General features: G+C 49.2%; 10 non-coding genes and 2 pseudogenes across 10 annotated transcripts; all 12 read right to left on the reverse strand.

Annotated features, from left to right (window-relative positions):
* Nucleotides 1-3,340: 3,340 nt before the first annotated feature.
* LOC149368890 (5S ribosomal RNA) lies at nucleotides 3,341-3,459 on the reverse strand. Its single transcript, XR_016287225.1, has one exon. It is a non-coding gene; the product is annotated as a 5S ribosomal RNA (ribosomal RNA).
* A 547-nt stretch (nucleotides 3,460-4,006) lies between these two features.
* On the reverse strand, nucleotides 4,007-4,125 carry LOC149368891 (5S ribosomal RNA). Its single transcript, XR_016287226.1, has one exon. It is a non-coding gene; the product is annotated as a 5S ribosomal RNA (ribosomal RNA).
* A 546-nt stretch (nucleotides 4,126-4,671) lies between these two features.
* On the reverse strand, nucleotides 4,672-4,790 carry LOC149368892 (5S ribosomal RNA). The gene has a single exon (XR_016287227.1). It is a non-coding gene; the product is annotated as a 5S ribosomal RNA (ribosomal RNA).
* A 547-nt stretch (nucleotides 4,791-5,337) lies between these two features.
* On the reverse strand, nucleotides 5,338-5,456 carry LOC149368893 (5S ribosomal RNA). Its single transcript, XR_016287228.1, has one exon. It is a non-coding gene; the product is annotated as a 5S ribosomal RNA (ribosomal RNA).
* A 545-nt stretch (nucleotides 5,457-6,001) lies between these two features.
* LOC149368894 (5S ribosomal RNA) lies at nucleotides 6,002-6,120 on the reverse strand. Its single transcript, XR_016287229.1, has one exon. It is a non-coding gene; the product is annotated as a 5S ribosomal RNA (ribosomal RNA).
* Nucleotides 6,121-6,666: 546 nt separating this feature from the next.
* LOC149368895 (5S ribosomal RNA) lies at nucleotides 6,667-6,785 on the reverse strand. The gene has a single exon (XR_016287685.1). It is a non-coding gene; the product is annotated as a 5S ribosomal RNA (ribosomal RNA).
* Nucleotides 6,786-7,331: 546 nt separating this feature from the next.
* Nucleotides 7,332-7,450, reverse strand: LOC149368896 (5S ribosomal RNA; annotated as a pseudogene).
* Nucleotides 7,451-10,890: 3,440 nt separating this feature from the next.
* Nucleotides 10,891-11,009, reverse strand: LOC149368897 (5S ribosomal RNA). Its single transcript, XR_016287230.1, has one exon. It is a non-coding gene; the product is annotated as a 5S ribosomal RNA (ribosomal RNA).
* A 547-nt stretch (nucleotides 11,010-11,556) lies between these two features.
* On the reverse strand, nucleotides 11,557-11,675 carry LOC149368898 (5S ribosomal RNA). The gene has a single exon (XR_016287232.1). It is a non-coding gene; the product is annotated as a 5S ribosomal RNA (ribosomal RNA).
* A 544-nt stretch (nucleotides 11,676-12,219) lies between these two features.
* Nucleotides 12,220-12,338, reverse strand: LOC149368899 (5S ribosomal RNA). Its single transcript, XR_016287233.1, has one exon. It is a non-coding gene; the product is annotated as a 5S ribosomal RNA (ribosomal RNA).
* A 547-nt stretch (nucleotides 12,339-12,885) lies between these two features.
* Nucleotides 12,886-13,004, reverse strand: LOC149368900 (5S ribosomal RNA). Its single transcript, XR_016287234.1, has one exon. It is a non-coding gene; the product is annotated as a 5S ribosomal RNA (ribosomal RNA).
* Nucleotides 13,005-13,551: 547 nt separating this feature from the next.
* LOC149368901 (5S ribosomal RNA) lies at nucleotides 13,552-13,670 on the reverse strand (annotated as a pseudogene).
* Between the last annotated feature and the right edge of the window lie 996 nt (nucleotides 13,671-14,666).

Raw genomic sequence — 14,666 nt, forward strand, 5'->3', positions numbered from 1 at the left:
CACTCGCGTGAGAAAATCAAAACTGTCTCAGGGAACACAACTCTCCCATCAACTCGATAACTTCATCTCCAAAACATAGCTCCTTGTACACTTCACGTAGCTTAAATATGTTTTCTTTGAAGTAATCGCGGACAGAACGCGCATCTTCATCACAGTGTCGTACAGCCATCCTGCTTCGCCAAATACTGTGCAGGCCAAGCAGGAAAATTACATCATATTTATAAAGATCCGGCTCTATGTCCAGGAATCGTATCCCATACGGCGTTAGGGGTAAGTCTTTCTTTATTGTACGCTGGAGCACGTCCCAAAAGAGCAGCGCATCCCAGCAATCAATAAAAACGTGTTCTATTGACTCTGGTTTGCGACACAACAAGCAGTCAGCACCCCATGGTAGAAACAATCCCTTTTCCTCCATCCATGTTTTAACCAGCAACGTCCCAGTGTGTAACTTGAAGAAGAACGTCTTCACACCCGCTGGCACCAACATTTTTCGTACTCTTTTTAAAACATTTCCTGCTTGACCTCCACTATACATAGATCGATAGATTGGCTCCGGGAAGACAGAGTCGAGCAAATCTTTTAACAATTTCTTACGCGTGACATTAGAAAGATATTCCAAACTGAAGCGCGCATTCAGAAACCGGAAAGCAAAGACCACTTCTTTCAAAAACCTACTTGCACTGTATCTCATCCCGTCCACACTGGAAATAACATAGTTTGGCAAAGCCGAAGAAAGCCTCACTTGAATAAATGTCCGCAGGAAAGGGTCGCGTTGATCTCGAAGAAACAGAAATCTTGACACCACCTGCCTCAGGTACAAGTGTGGCAAGGAAAGACCCCCTTTTCTCAAACGCAGAAATAAATTATCACGTTTAGTCCTCTCCCATGAGGACTGCCAAACAAAAACTGCGAAGAGACGATGAAACTTTTGAATGCTAAGTCGAGAGCATGAAAGGACCTGCAACAAATAGCACACTTTTGAAACCAGATATACATTGCATATGTTTGCGCGCGTGAATACAGACAGTTCCTTCCCCGACCATTTCTGTGCACGCGTGGAGAGTTCTTGAATTTTCTCCTTCCAAAAGTCATCGTTATCTCGATACTTGTCAAGAGGTACACCTAGGTATTTGGAAGGAACATGTGACCATTTTACACTTGCATGAAACAAAGGCGCTGATGCCCAATTCCCATGCCAAAGGCCCGCACACTTGTCCAGGTTAACAACGCTATTGGTTACAACACAAAATCTACGAACAACCGACATCGCATGTTCTATGCTGCTGTGGTCACTACAGAAAACTGCCACATCATCGGCATAAGCCAATACTTTAATTTCACATGCTTCCAGTTCGAAACCACGAATACAGCTGTTATTTATTACATTTCGGCAAAGTGGCTCCAGGTACAGAGCGAAAAGTAGCGGTGACATTGGGCAGCCTTGCCGCACGGATGCTCTAACGGCAATTCTGTCTGTGAGCTCTCGGTTAACAACCAGATTCGTGGTACAGTTGCTATAGGCCATTTTAACCCCTTTTAAAATAACTTCTCCAACACAGACATGTTCAAGGATTTTAAAAAGAATGTCATGACATACACGGTCAAATGCCTTCTCTAAATCAATTTGCAACATTGCGACTCGCCTAAAGTCAGCGTCACAGCATTCCAGTATACTCCGAGTGACATGAACATTCGTGAAGATGGTCCGCCCTTGAATTCCACATGTCTGGTGGGGGCCAACCAAGATGTCCATAACTGATTGTAAACGTTTGGCTAATACTTTCATAAAAATTTTATAATCAACATTAGTAAGCGTTATCGGCCGATAACCTGTAACTTGCTTAAGCTGAGCAGGATTGTCAGTTTTCGGTATAAGCACTGTATGTGCACGAGAAAACGACGGTGGTAAAATACCAGTTCTATATGACTCTTCATAAACGCGTTGCAAAATGAGAGCAGTTTCACGTTTGAACGCCTTATCAAATTCTGCTGTTATCCCGTCAGTACCTGGCGATTTCCCCAAGTGAAGCTCATCAATAGCGCATTCCAATTCCGCTGTTGATAAGTCGGCAGACAGGATGTCAGTGTCTTCACTGGCCAGTCGGGGTAATAGACTTAAAAATTCATCCTGAAAGGCCTGTACATCTGCCGATTTGGAAGCGAACAAATCACGGTAATGCTCACTGAAAGCCTCCCTTATCGCCTTGGGATTGTCTGTCAGAATGCCTTTGTTTTCAATTTCTACGATATCTTTTCTTCTAGCGTATCTTTTTTCTGTCGTCAAATTTCGCCTACGGGGCATATCATCTGCCAGCAAGCGATCTGCTCGTGCACGAATTGCAGCTCCCTGAAACAATGTCGCATCGATAACCTCAAGCTTTGCTTTAACTTCGCTGATAAGGTCACTGTATAGTCCCGGAGCTCTATTTTCCTCTGTAATTAATTCTTTCAACATCTGTTTTAGGTTCTTCTGTTTCGCTTTCTCAGCGTGCTTGATTCCTACGGACCTTTCAATAGCCCTCATTTTGACATCAATTTTGAATTCCTCCCACTTTTCTGCCCAACTTTTTCCATAATTCAACCGAACTTCTTCTAACACGTTCTTTGTTTCTAAAACAAACGAATCGTCCTTTAGTAACTTTGCATTCAGTTTCCACAAGTCCCAGCTGAATTTCGCTTGAGGTGTCACATTCCTGCCAATGGTGAATATGACACAACAGTGATCGCTAAACGTAACCGGTTCGACGATGTAGTTATCGCAAATTGCCGCCAGGTCAAGGTATGGCCGATGGCGAGAGACAGTGCTTTCCGAGTCTTTATGTACTGTGTTTGGCCCTCGAGGATGCAAAACTGCGCATGGATACTTCCCTCGCTCGTGGCAACAGCCGCCAAGCGTGCAGTTACCTGCCCTGCGCTTTTCTCAGCCGTTCTGGCGAACCTAAACCACTGCGGCATGCACGGAAAGAGCAGCGGGAGCGAGCCTGTGTTGTTTACACATGGACCGGCAGTGGGTGCGGTGCATGGTGCGGTGGGCGCATATTGTGCGCTTCTGCGCAGTGTTATGCGCACACTGGGCCTCCCAGCTATCTTGGGGCTTTGCTAGAGTTTAATCTGCAGTGTACCCGCCGCGGCAGACGTCAGAATGACAGCCGAGACGCCACGGGTTCGCTTCGAGTTTTGCCACAGTTTCGCGTCCGCACGTACTACACGTTGGACACGTTGCCGATGAGATTGTATTATCGATAACAAAATAACGTCACCTCCTATAGTTGCCTGAGACACTGCGCAACTATGACAGAAAAAAAAAAAACGTGAAGGGCGAATAAAAATGCAAAAGAAATGCCATCAGCACTCGGTGTTCCCAGGTGGTCTCCCTCCCAAGTACTGACCGAGCCCAATGCTGCTTAGCTTCGGTGATCGGACGAGAACCGGCGTATTCAACATGGTATGGCCGATGGCGAGAGACAGTGCTTTCCGAGTCTTTATGTACTGTGTTTGGCCCTCGAGGATGCAAAACTGCGCATGGATACTTCCCTCGCTCGTGGCAACAGCCGCCAAGCGTGCAGTTACCTGCCCTGCGCTTTTCTCAGCCGTTCTGGCGAACCTAAACCACTGCGGCATGCACGGAAAGAGCAGCGGGAGCGAGCCTGTGTTGTTTACACATGGACCGGCAGTGGGTGCGGTGCATGGTGCGGTGGGCGCATATTGTGCGCTTCTGCGCAGTGTTATGCGCACACTGGGCCTCCCAGCTATCTTGGGGCTTTGCTAGAGTTTAATCTGCAGTGTACCCGCCGCGGCAGACGTCAGAATGACAGCCGAGACGCCACGGGTTCGCTTCGAGTTTTGCCACAGTTTCGCGTCCGCACGTACTACACGTTGGACACGTTGCCGATGAGATTGTATTATCGATAACAAAATAACGTCACCTCCTATAGTTGCCTGAGACACTGCGCAACTATGACAGAAAAAAAAAAAACGTGAAGGGCGAATAAAAATGCAAAAGAAATGCCATCAGCACTCGGTGTTCCCAGGTGGTCTCCCTCCCAAGTACTGACCGAGCCCAATGCTGCTTAGCTTCGGTGATCGGACGAGAACCGGCGTATTCAACATGGTATGGCCGATGGCGAGAGACAGTGCTTTCCGAGTCTTTATGTACTGTGTTTGGCCCTCGAGGATGCAAAACTGCGCATGGATACTTCCCTCGCTCGTGGCAACAGCCGCCAAGCGTGCAGTTACCTGCCCTGCGCTTTTCTCAGCCGTTCTGGCGAACCTAAACCACTGCGGCATGCACGGAAAGAGCAGCGGGAGCGAGCCTGTGTTGTTTACACATGGACCGGCAGTGGGTGCGGTGCATGGTGCGGTGGGCGCATATTGTGCGCTTCTGCGCAGTGTTATGCGCACACTGGGCCTCCCAGCTATCTTGGGGCTTTGCTAGAGTTTAATCTGCAGTGTACCCGCCGCGGCAGACGTCAGAATGACAGCCGAGACGCCACGGGTTCGCTTCGAGTTTTGCCACAGTTTCGCGTCCGCACGTACTACACGTTGGACACGTTGCCGATGAGATTGTATTATCGATAACAAAATAACGTCACCTCCTATAGTTGCCTGAGACACTGCGCAACTATGACAGAAAAAAAAAAACGTGAAGGGCGAATAAAAATGCAAAAGAAATGCCATCAGCACTCGGTGTTCCCAGGTGGTCTCCCTCCCAAGTACTGACCGAGCCCAATGCTGCTTAGCTTCGGTGATCGGACGAGAACCGGCGTATTCAACATGGTATGGCCGATGGCGAGAGACAGTGCTTTCCGAGTCTTTATGTACTGTGTTTGGCCCTCGAGGATGCAAAACTGCGCATGGATACTTCCCTCGCTCGTGGCAACAGCCGCCAAGCGTGCAGTTACCTGCCCTGCGCTTTTCTCAGCCGTTCTGGCGAACCTAAACCACTGCGGCATGCACGGAAAGAGCAGCGGGAGCGAGCCTGTGTTGTTTACACATGGACCGGCAGTGGGTGCGGTGCATGGTGCGGTGGGCGCATATTGTGCGCTTCTGCGCAGTGTTATGCGCACACTGGGCCTCCCAGCTATCTTGGGGCTTTGCTAGAGTTTAATCTGCAGTGTACCCGCCGCGGCAGACGTCAGAATGACAGCCGAGACGCCACGGGTTCGCTTCGAGTTTTGCCACAGTTTCGCGTCCGCACGTACTACACGTTGGACACGTTGCCGATGAGATTGTATTATCGATAACAAAATAACGTCACCTCCTATAGTTGCCTGAGACACTGCGCAACTATGACAGAAAAAAAAAAAACGTGAAGGGCGAATAAAAATGCAAAAGAAATGCCATCAGCACTCGGTGTTCCCAGGTGGTCTCCCTCCCAAGTACTGACCGAGCCCAATGCTGCTTAGCTTCGGTGATCGGACGAGAACCGGCGTATTCAACATGGTATGGCCGATGGCGAGAGACAGTGCTTTCCGAGTCTTTATGTACTGTGTTTGGCCCTCGAGGATGCAAAACTGCGCATGGATACTTCCCTCGCTCGTGGCAACAGCCGCCAAGCGTGCAGTTACCTGCCCTGCGCTTTTCTCAGCCATTCTGGCGAACCTAAACCACTGCGGCATGCACGGAAAGAGCAGCGGGAGCGAGCCTGTGTTGTTTACACATGCACCGGCAGTGGGTGCGGTGCATGGTGCGGTGGGCGCATATTGTGCGCTTCTGCGCAGTGTTATGCGCACACTGGGCCTCCCAGCTATCTTGGGGCTTTGCTAGAGTTTAATCTGCAGTGTACCCGCCGCGGCAGACGTCAGAATGACAGCCGAGACGCCACGGGTTCGCTTCGAGTTTTGCCACAGTTTCGCGTCCGCACGTACTACACGTTGGACACGTTGCCGATGAGATTGTATTATCGATAACAAAATAACGTCACCTCCTATAGTTGCCTGAGACACTGCGCAACTATGACAGAAAAAAAAAACGTGAAGGGCGAATAAAAATGCAAAAGAAATGCCATCAGCACTCGGTGTTCCCAGGTGGTCTCCCTCCCAAGTACTGACCGAGCCCAATGCTGCTTAGCTTCGGTGATCGGACGAGAACCGGCGTATTCAACATGGTATGGCCGATGGCGAGAGACAGTGCTTTCCGAGTCTTTATGTACTGTGTTTGGCCCTCGAGGATGCAAAACTGCGCATGGATACTTTCCTCGCTCGTGGCAACAGCCGCCAAGCGTGCAGTTACCTGCCCTGCGCTTTTCTCAGCCGTTCTGGCGAACCTAAACCACTGCGGCATGCACGGAAAGAGCAGCGGGAGCGAGCCTGTGTTGTTTACACATGGACCGGCAGTGGGTGCGGTGCATGGTGCGGTGGGCGCATATTGTGCGCTTCTGCGCAGTGTTATGCGCACACTGGGCCTCCCAGCTATCTTGGGGCTTTGCTAGAGTTTAATCTGCAGTGTACCCGCCGCGGCAGACGTCAGAATGACAGCCGAGACGCCACGGGTTCGCTTCGAGTTTTGCCACAGTTTCGCGTCCGCACGTACTACACGTTGGACACGTTGCCGATGAGATTGTATTATCGATAACAAAATAACGTCACCTCCTATAGTTGCCTGAGACACTGCGCAACTATGACAGAAAAAAAAAAACGTGAAGGGCGAATAAAAATGCAAAAGAAATGCCATCAGCACTCGGTGTTCCCAGGTGGTCTCCCTCCCAAGTACTGACCGAGCCCAATGCTGCTTAGCTTCGGTGATCGGACGAGAACCGACGTATTCAACATGGTATGGCCGATGGCGAGAGACAGTGCTTTCCGAGTCTTTATGTACTGTGTTTGGCCCTCGAGGATGCAAAACTGCGCATGGATACTTCCCTCGCTCGTGGCAACAGCCGCCAAGCGTGCAGTTACCTGCCCTGCGCTTTTCTCAGCCGTTCTGGCGAACCTAAACCACTGCGGCATGCACGGAAAGAGCAGCGGGAGCGAGCCTGTGTTGTTTACACATGGACCGGCAGTGGGTGCGGTGCATGGTGCGGTGGGCGCATATTGTGCGCTTCTGCGCAGTGTTATGCGCACACTGGGCCTCCCAGCTATCTTGGGGCTTTGCTAGAGTTTAATCTGCAGTGTACCCGCCGCGGCAGACGTCAGAATGACAGCCGAGACGCCAGGGGTTCGCTTCGAGTTTTGCCACAGTTTCGCGTCCGCACGTACTACACGTTGGACACGTTGCCGATGAGATTGTATTATCGATAACAAAATAACGTCACCTCCTATAGTTGCCTGAGACACTGCGCAACTATGACAGAAAAAAAAAAACGTGAAGGGCGAATAAAAATGCAAAAGAAATGCCATCAGCACTCGGTGTTCCCAGGTGGTCTCCCTCCCAAGTACTGACCGAGCCCAATGCTGCTTAGCTTCGGTGATCGGACGAGAACCGGCGTATTCAACATGGTATGGCCGATTTTTTTTTTTTTTTTTCTCTTTATTGCCTGTTTTGACAGATTACAACAGATCATAAACAGATGTTCTGCGCTGCACACTCAAACAACAAGAACGGACATGTGTTTCACTCGCGTGAGAAAATCAAAACTGTCTCAGGGAACACAACTCTCCCATCAACTCGATAACTTCATCTCCAAAACATAGCTCCTTGTACACTTCACGTAGCTTAAATATGTTTTCTTTGAAGTAATCGCGGACAGAACGCGCATCTTCATCACAGTGTCGTACAGCCATCCTGCTTCGCCAAATACTGTGCAGGCCAAGCAGGAAAATTACATCATATTTATAAAGATCCGGCTCTATGTCCAGGAATCGTATCCCATACGGCGTTAGGGGTAAGTCTTTCTTTATTGTACGCTGGAGCACGTCCCAAAAGAGCAGCGCATCCCAGCAATCAATAAAAACGTGTTCTATTGACTCTGGTTTGCGACACAACAAGCAGTCAGCACCCCATGGTAGAAACAATCCCTTTTCCTCCATCCATGTTTTAACCAGCAACGTCCCAGTGTGTAACTTGAAGAAGAACGTCTTCACACCCGCTGGCACCAACATTTTTCGTACTCTTTTTAAAACATTTCCTGCTTGGCCTCCACTATACATAGATCGATAGATTGGCTCCGGGAAGACAGAGTCGAGCAAATCTTTTAACAATTTCTTACGCGTGACATTAGAAAGATATTCCAAACTGAAGCGCGCATTCAGAAACCGGAAAGCAAAGACCACTTCTTTCAAAAACCTACTTGCACTGTATCTCATCCCGTCCACACTGGAAATAACATAGTTTGGCAAAGCCGAAGAAAGCCTCACTTGAATAAATGTCCGCAGGAAAGGGTCGCGTTGATCTCGAAGAAACAGAAATCTTGACACCACCTGCCTCAGGTACAAGTGTGGCAAGGAAAGACCCCCTTTTCTCAAACGCAGAAATAAATTATCACGTTTAGTCCCCTCCCATGAGGACTGCCAAACAAAAACTGCGAAGAGACGATGAAACTTTTGAATGCTAAGTCGAGAGCATGAAAGGACCTGCAACAAATAGCACACTTTTGAAACCAGATATACATTGCATATGTTTGCGCGCGTGAATACAGACAGTTCCTTCCCCGACCATTTCTGTGCACGCGTGGAGAGTTCTTGAATTTTCTCCTTCCAAAAGTCATCGTTATCTCGATACTTGTCAAGAGGTACACCTAGGTATTTGGAAGGAACATGTGACCATTTTACACTTGCATGAAACAAAGGCGCTGATGCCCAATTCCCATGCCAAAGGCCCGCACACTTGTCCAGGTTAACAACGCTATTGGTTACAACACAAAATCTACGAACAACCGACATCGCATGTTCTATGCTGCTGTGGTCACTACAGAAAACTGCCACATCATCGGCATAAGCCAATACTTTAATTTCACATGCTTCCAGTTCGAAACCACGAATACAGCTGTTATTTATTACATTTCGGCAAAGTGGCTCCAGGTACAGAGCGAAAAGTAGCGGTGACATTGGGCAGCCTTGCCGCACGGATGCTCTAACGGCAATTCTGTCTGTGAGCTCTCGGTTAACAACCAGATTCGTGGTACAGTTGCTATAGGCCATTTTAACCCCTTTTAAAATAACTTCTCCAACACAGACATGTTCAAGGATTTTAAAAAGAATGTCATGACATACACGGTCAAATGCCTTCTCTAAATCAATTTGCAACATTGCGACTCGCCTAAAGTCAGCGTCACAGCATTCCAGTATACTCCGAGTGACATGAACATTCGTGAAGATGGTCCGCCCTTGAATTCCACATGTCTGGTGGGGGCCAACCAAGATGTCCATAACTGATTGTAAACGTTTGGCTAATACTTTCATAAAAATTTTATAATCAACATTAGTAAGCGTTATCGGCCGATAACCTGTAACTTGCTTAAGCTGAGCAGGATTGTCAGTTTTCGGTATAAGCACTGTATGTGCACGAGAAAACGACGGTGGTAAAATACCAGTTCTATATGACTCTTCATAAACGCGTTGCAAAATGAGAGCAGTTTCACGTTTGAACGCCTTATCAAATTCTGCTGTTATCCCGTCAGTACCTGGCGATTTCCCCAAGTGAAGCTCATCAATAGCGCATTCCAATTCCGCTGTTGATAAGTCGGCAGACAGGATGTCAGTGTCTTCACTGGCCAGTCGGGGTAATAGACTTAAAAATTCATCCTGAAAGGCCTGTACATCTGCCGATTTGGAAGCGAACAAATCACGGTAATGCTCACTGAAAGCCTCCCTTATCGCCTTGGGATTGTCTGTCAGAATGCCTTTGTTTTCAATTTCTACGATATCTTTTCTTCTAGCGTATCTTTTTTCTGTCGTCAAATTTCGCCTACTGGGCATATCATCTGCCAGCAAGCGATCTGCTCGTGCACGAATTGCAGCTCCCTGAAACAATGTCGCATCGATAACCTCAAGCTTTGCTTTAACTTCGCTGATAAGGTCACTGTATAGTCCCGGAGCTCTATTTTCCTCTGTAATTAATTCTTTCAACATCTGTTTTAGGTTCTTCTGTTTCGCTTTCTCAGCGTGCTTGATTCCTACGGACCTTTCAATAGCCCTCATTTTGACATCAATTTTGAATTCCTCCCACTTTTCTGCCCAACTTTTTCCATAATTCAACCGAACTTCTTCTAACACGTTCTTTGTTTCTAAAACAAACGAATCGTCCTTTAGTAACTTTGCATTCAGTTTCCACAAGTCCCAGCTGAATTTCGCTTGAGGTGTCACATTCCTGCCAATGGTGAATATGACACAACAGTGATCGCTAAACGTAACCGGTTCGACGATGTAGTTATCGCAAATTGCCGCCAGGTCAAGGTATGGCCGATGGCGAGAGACAGTGCTTTCCGAGTCTTTATGTACTGTGTTTGGCCCTCGAGGATGCAAAACTGCGCATGGATACTTCCCTCGCTCGTGGCAACAGCCGCCAAGCGTGCAGTTACCTGCCCTGCGCTTTTCTCAGCCGTTCTGGCGAACCTAAACCACTGCGGCATGCACGGAAAGAGCAGCGGGAGCGAGCCTGTGTTGTTTACACATGGACCGGCAGTGGGTGCGGTGCATGGTGCGGTGGGCGCATATTGTGCGCTTCTGCGCAGTGTTATGCGCACACTGGGCCTCCCAGCTATCTTGGGGCTTTGCTAGAGTTTAATCTGCAGTGTACCCGCCGCGGCAGACGTCAGAATGACAGCCGAGACGCCACGGGTTCGCTTCGAGTTTTGCCACAGTTTCGCGTCCGCACGTACTACACGTTGGACACGTTGCCGATGAGATTGTATTATCGATAACAAAATAACGTCACCTCCTATAGTTGCCTGAGACACTGCGCAACTATGACAGAAAAAAAAAACGTGAAGGGCGAATAAAAATGCAAAAGAAATGCCATCAGCACTCGGTGTTCCCAGGTGGTCTCCCTCCCAAGTACTGACCGAGCCCAATGCTGCTTAGCTTCGGTGATCGGACGAGAACCGGCGTATTCAACATGGTATGGCCGATGGCGAGAGACAGTGCTTTCCGAGTCTTTATGTACTGTGTTTGGCCCTCGAGGATGCAAAACTGCGCATGGATACTTCCCTCGCTCGTGGCAACAGCCGCCAAGCGTGCAGTTACCTGCCCTGCGCTTTTCTCAGCCGTTCTGGCGAACCTAAACCACTGCGGCATGCACGGAAAGAGCAGCGGGAGCGAGCCTGTGTTGTTTACACATGGACCGGCAGTGGGTGCGGTGCATGGTGCGGTGGGCGCATATTGTGCGCTTCTGCGCAGTGTTATGCGCACACTGGGCCTCCCAGCTATCTTGGGGCTTTGCTAGAGTTTAATCTGCAGTGTACCCGCCGCGGCAGACGTCAGAATGACAGCCGAGACGCCACGGGTTCGCTTCGAGTTTTGCCACAGTTTCGCGTCCGCACGTACTACACGTTGGACACGTTGCCGATGAGATTGTATTATCGATAACAAAATAACGTCACCTCCTATAGTTGCCTGAGACACTGCGCAACTATGACAGAAAAAAAAAAAACGTGAAGGGCGAATAAAAATGCAAAAGAAATGCCATCAGCACTCGGTGTTCCCAGGTGGTCTCCCTCCCAAGTACTGACCGAGCCCAATGCTGCTTAGCTTCGGTGATCGGACGAGAACCGGCGTATTCAACATGGTATGGCCGATGGCGAGAGACAGTGCTTTCCGAGTCTTTATGTACTGTGTTTGGCCCTCGAGGATGCAAAACTGCGCATGGATACTTCCCTCGCTCGTGGCAACAGCCGCCAAGCGTGCAGTTACCTGCCCTGCGCTTTTCTCAGCCGTTCTGGCGAACCTAAACCACTGCGGCATGCACGGAAAGAGCAGCGGGAGCGAGCCTGTGTTGTTTACACATGGACCGGCAGTGGGTGCGGTGCATGGTGCGGTGGGCGCATATTGTGCGCTTCTGCGCAGTGTTATGCGCACACTGGGCCTCCCAGCTATCTTGGGGCTTTGCTAGAGTTTAATCTGCAGTGTACCCGCCGCGGCAGACGTCAGAATGACAGCCGAGACGCCACGGGTTCGCTTCGAGTTTTGCCACAGTTTCGCGTCCGCACGTACTACACGTTGGACACGTTGCCGATGAGATTGTATTATCGATAACAAAATAACGTCACCTCCTATAGTTGCCTGAGACACTGCGCAACTATGACAGAAAAAAAAACGTGAAGGGCGAATAAAAATGCAAAAGAAATGCCATCAGCACTCGGTGTTCCCAGGTGGTCTCCCTCCCAAGTACTGACCGAGCCCAATGCTGCTTAGCTTCGGTGATCGGACGAGAACCGGCGTATTCAACATGGTATGGCCGATGGCGAGAGACAGTGCTTTCCGAGTCTTTATGTACTGTGTTTGGCCCTCGAGGATGCAAAACTGCGCATGGATACTTCCCTCGCTCGTGGCAACAGCCGCCAAGCGTGCAGTTACCTGCCCTGCGCTTTTCTCAGCCGTTCTGGCGAACCTAAACCACTGCGGCATGCACGGAAAGAGCAGCGGGAGCGAGCCTGTGTTGTTTACACATGGACCGGCAGTGGGTGCGGTGCATGGTGCGGTGGGCGCATATTGTGCGCTTCTGCGCAGTGTTATGCGCACACTGGGCCTCCCAGCTATCTTGGGGCTTTGCTAGAGTTTAATCTGCAGTGTACCCGCCGCGGCAGACGTCAGAATGACAGCCGAGACGCCACGGGTTCGCTTCGAGTTTTGCCACAGTTTCGCGTCCGCACGTACTACACGTTGGACACGTTGCCGATGAGATTGTATTATCGATAACAAAATAACGTCACCTCCTATAGTTGCCTGAGACACTGCGCAACTATGACAGAAAAAAAAAAAACGTGAAGGGCGAATAAAAATGCAAAAGAAATGCCATCAGCACTCGGTGTTCCCAGGTGGTCTCCCTCCCAAGTACTGACCGAGCCCAATGCTGCTTAGCTTCGGTGATCGGACGAGAACCGGCGTATTCAACATGGTATGGCCGATGGCGAGAGACAGTGCTTTCCGAGTCTTTATGTACTGTGTTTGGCCCTCGAGGATGCAAAACTGCGCATGGATACTTCCCTCGCTCGTGGCAACAGCCGCCAAGCGTGCAGTTACCTGCCCTGCGCTTTTCTCAGCCGTTCTGGCGAACCTAAACCACTGCGGCATGCACGGAAAGAGCAGCGGGAGCGAGCCTGTGTTGTTTACACATGGACCGGCAGTGGGTGCGGTGCATGGTGCGGTGGGCGCATATTGTGCGCTTCTGCGCAGTGTTATGCGCACACTGGGCCTCCCAGCTATCTTGGGGCTTTGCTAGAGTTTAATCTGCAGTGTACCCGCCGCGGCAGACGTCAGAATGACAGCCGAGACGCCACGGGTTCGCTTCGAGTTTTGCCACAGTTTCGCGTCCGCACGTACTACACGTTGGACACGTTGCCGATGAGATTGTATTATCGATAACAAAATAACGTCACCTCCTATAGTTGCCTGAGACACTGCGCAACTATGACAGAAAAAAAAAAAACGTGAAGGGCGAATAAAAATGCAAAAGAAATGCCATCAGCACTCGGTGTTCCCAGGTGGTCTCCCTCCCAAGTACTGACCGAGCCCAATGCTGCTTAGCTTCGGTGATCGGACGAGAACCGGCGTATTCAACATGGTATGGCCGATTTTTTTTTTTTTCTCTTTATTGCCTGTTTTGACAGATTACAACAGATCATAAACAGATGTTCTGCGCTGCACACTCAAACAACAAGAACGGACATGTGTTTCACTCGCGTGAGAAAATCAAAACTGTCTCAGGGAACACAACTCTCCCATCAACTCGATAACTTCATCTCCAAAACATAGCTCCTTGTACACTTCACGTAGCTTAAATATGTTTTCTTTGAAGTAATCGCGGACAGAACGCGCATCTTCATCACAGTGTCGTACAGCCATCCTGCTTCGCCAAATACTGTGCAGGCCAAGCAGGAAAATTACATCATATTTATAAAGATCCGGCTCTATGTCCAGGAATCGTATCCCATACGGCGTTAGGGGTAAGTCTTTCTTTATTGTACGCTGGAGCACGTCCCAAAAGAGCAGCGCATCCCAGCAATCAATAAAAACGTGTTCTATTGACTCTGGTTTGCGACACAACAAGCAGTCAGCACCCCATGGTAGAAACAATCCCTTTTCCTCCATCCATGTTTTAACCAGCAACGTCCCAGTGTGTAACTTGAAGAAGAACGTCTTCACACCCGCTGGCACCAACATTTTTCGTACTCTTTTTAAAACATTTCCTGCTTGGCCTCCACTATACATAGATCGATAGATTGGCTCCGGGAAGACAGAGTCGAGCAAATCTTTTAACAATTTCTTACGCGTGACATTAGAAAGATATTCCAAACTGAAGCGCGCATTCAGAAACCGGAAAGCAAAGACCACTTCTTTCAAAAACCTACTTGCACTGTATCTCATCCCGTCCACACTGGAAATAACATAGTTTGGCAAAGCCGAAGAAAGCCTCACTTGAATAAATGTCCGCAGGAAAGGGTCGCGTTGATCTCGAAGAAACAGAAATCTTGACACCACCTGCCTCAGGTACAAGTGTGGCAAGGAAAGACCCCCTTTTCTCAAACGCAGAAATAAATTATCACGTTTAGTCCCCTCCCATGAGGACTGCCA

The sequence above is a fragment of the Amblyomma mixtum genome, chromosome 1 (assembly GCF_055824585.1).
Source record: "Amblyomma mixtum isolate Tamu chromosome 1, ASM5582458v1, whole genome shotgun sequence".
In the NCBI taxonomy this organism is placed as follows: Eukaryota; Metazoa; Arthropoda; class Arachnida; order Ixodida; family Ixodidae; genus Amblyomma; species Amblyomma mixtum.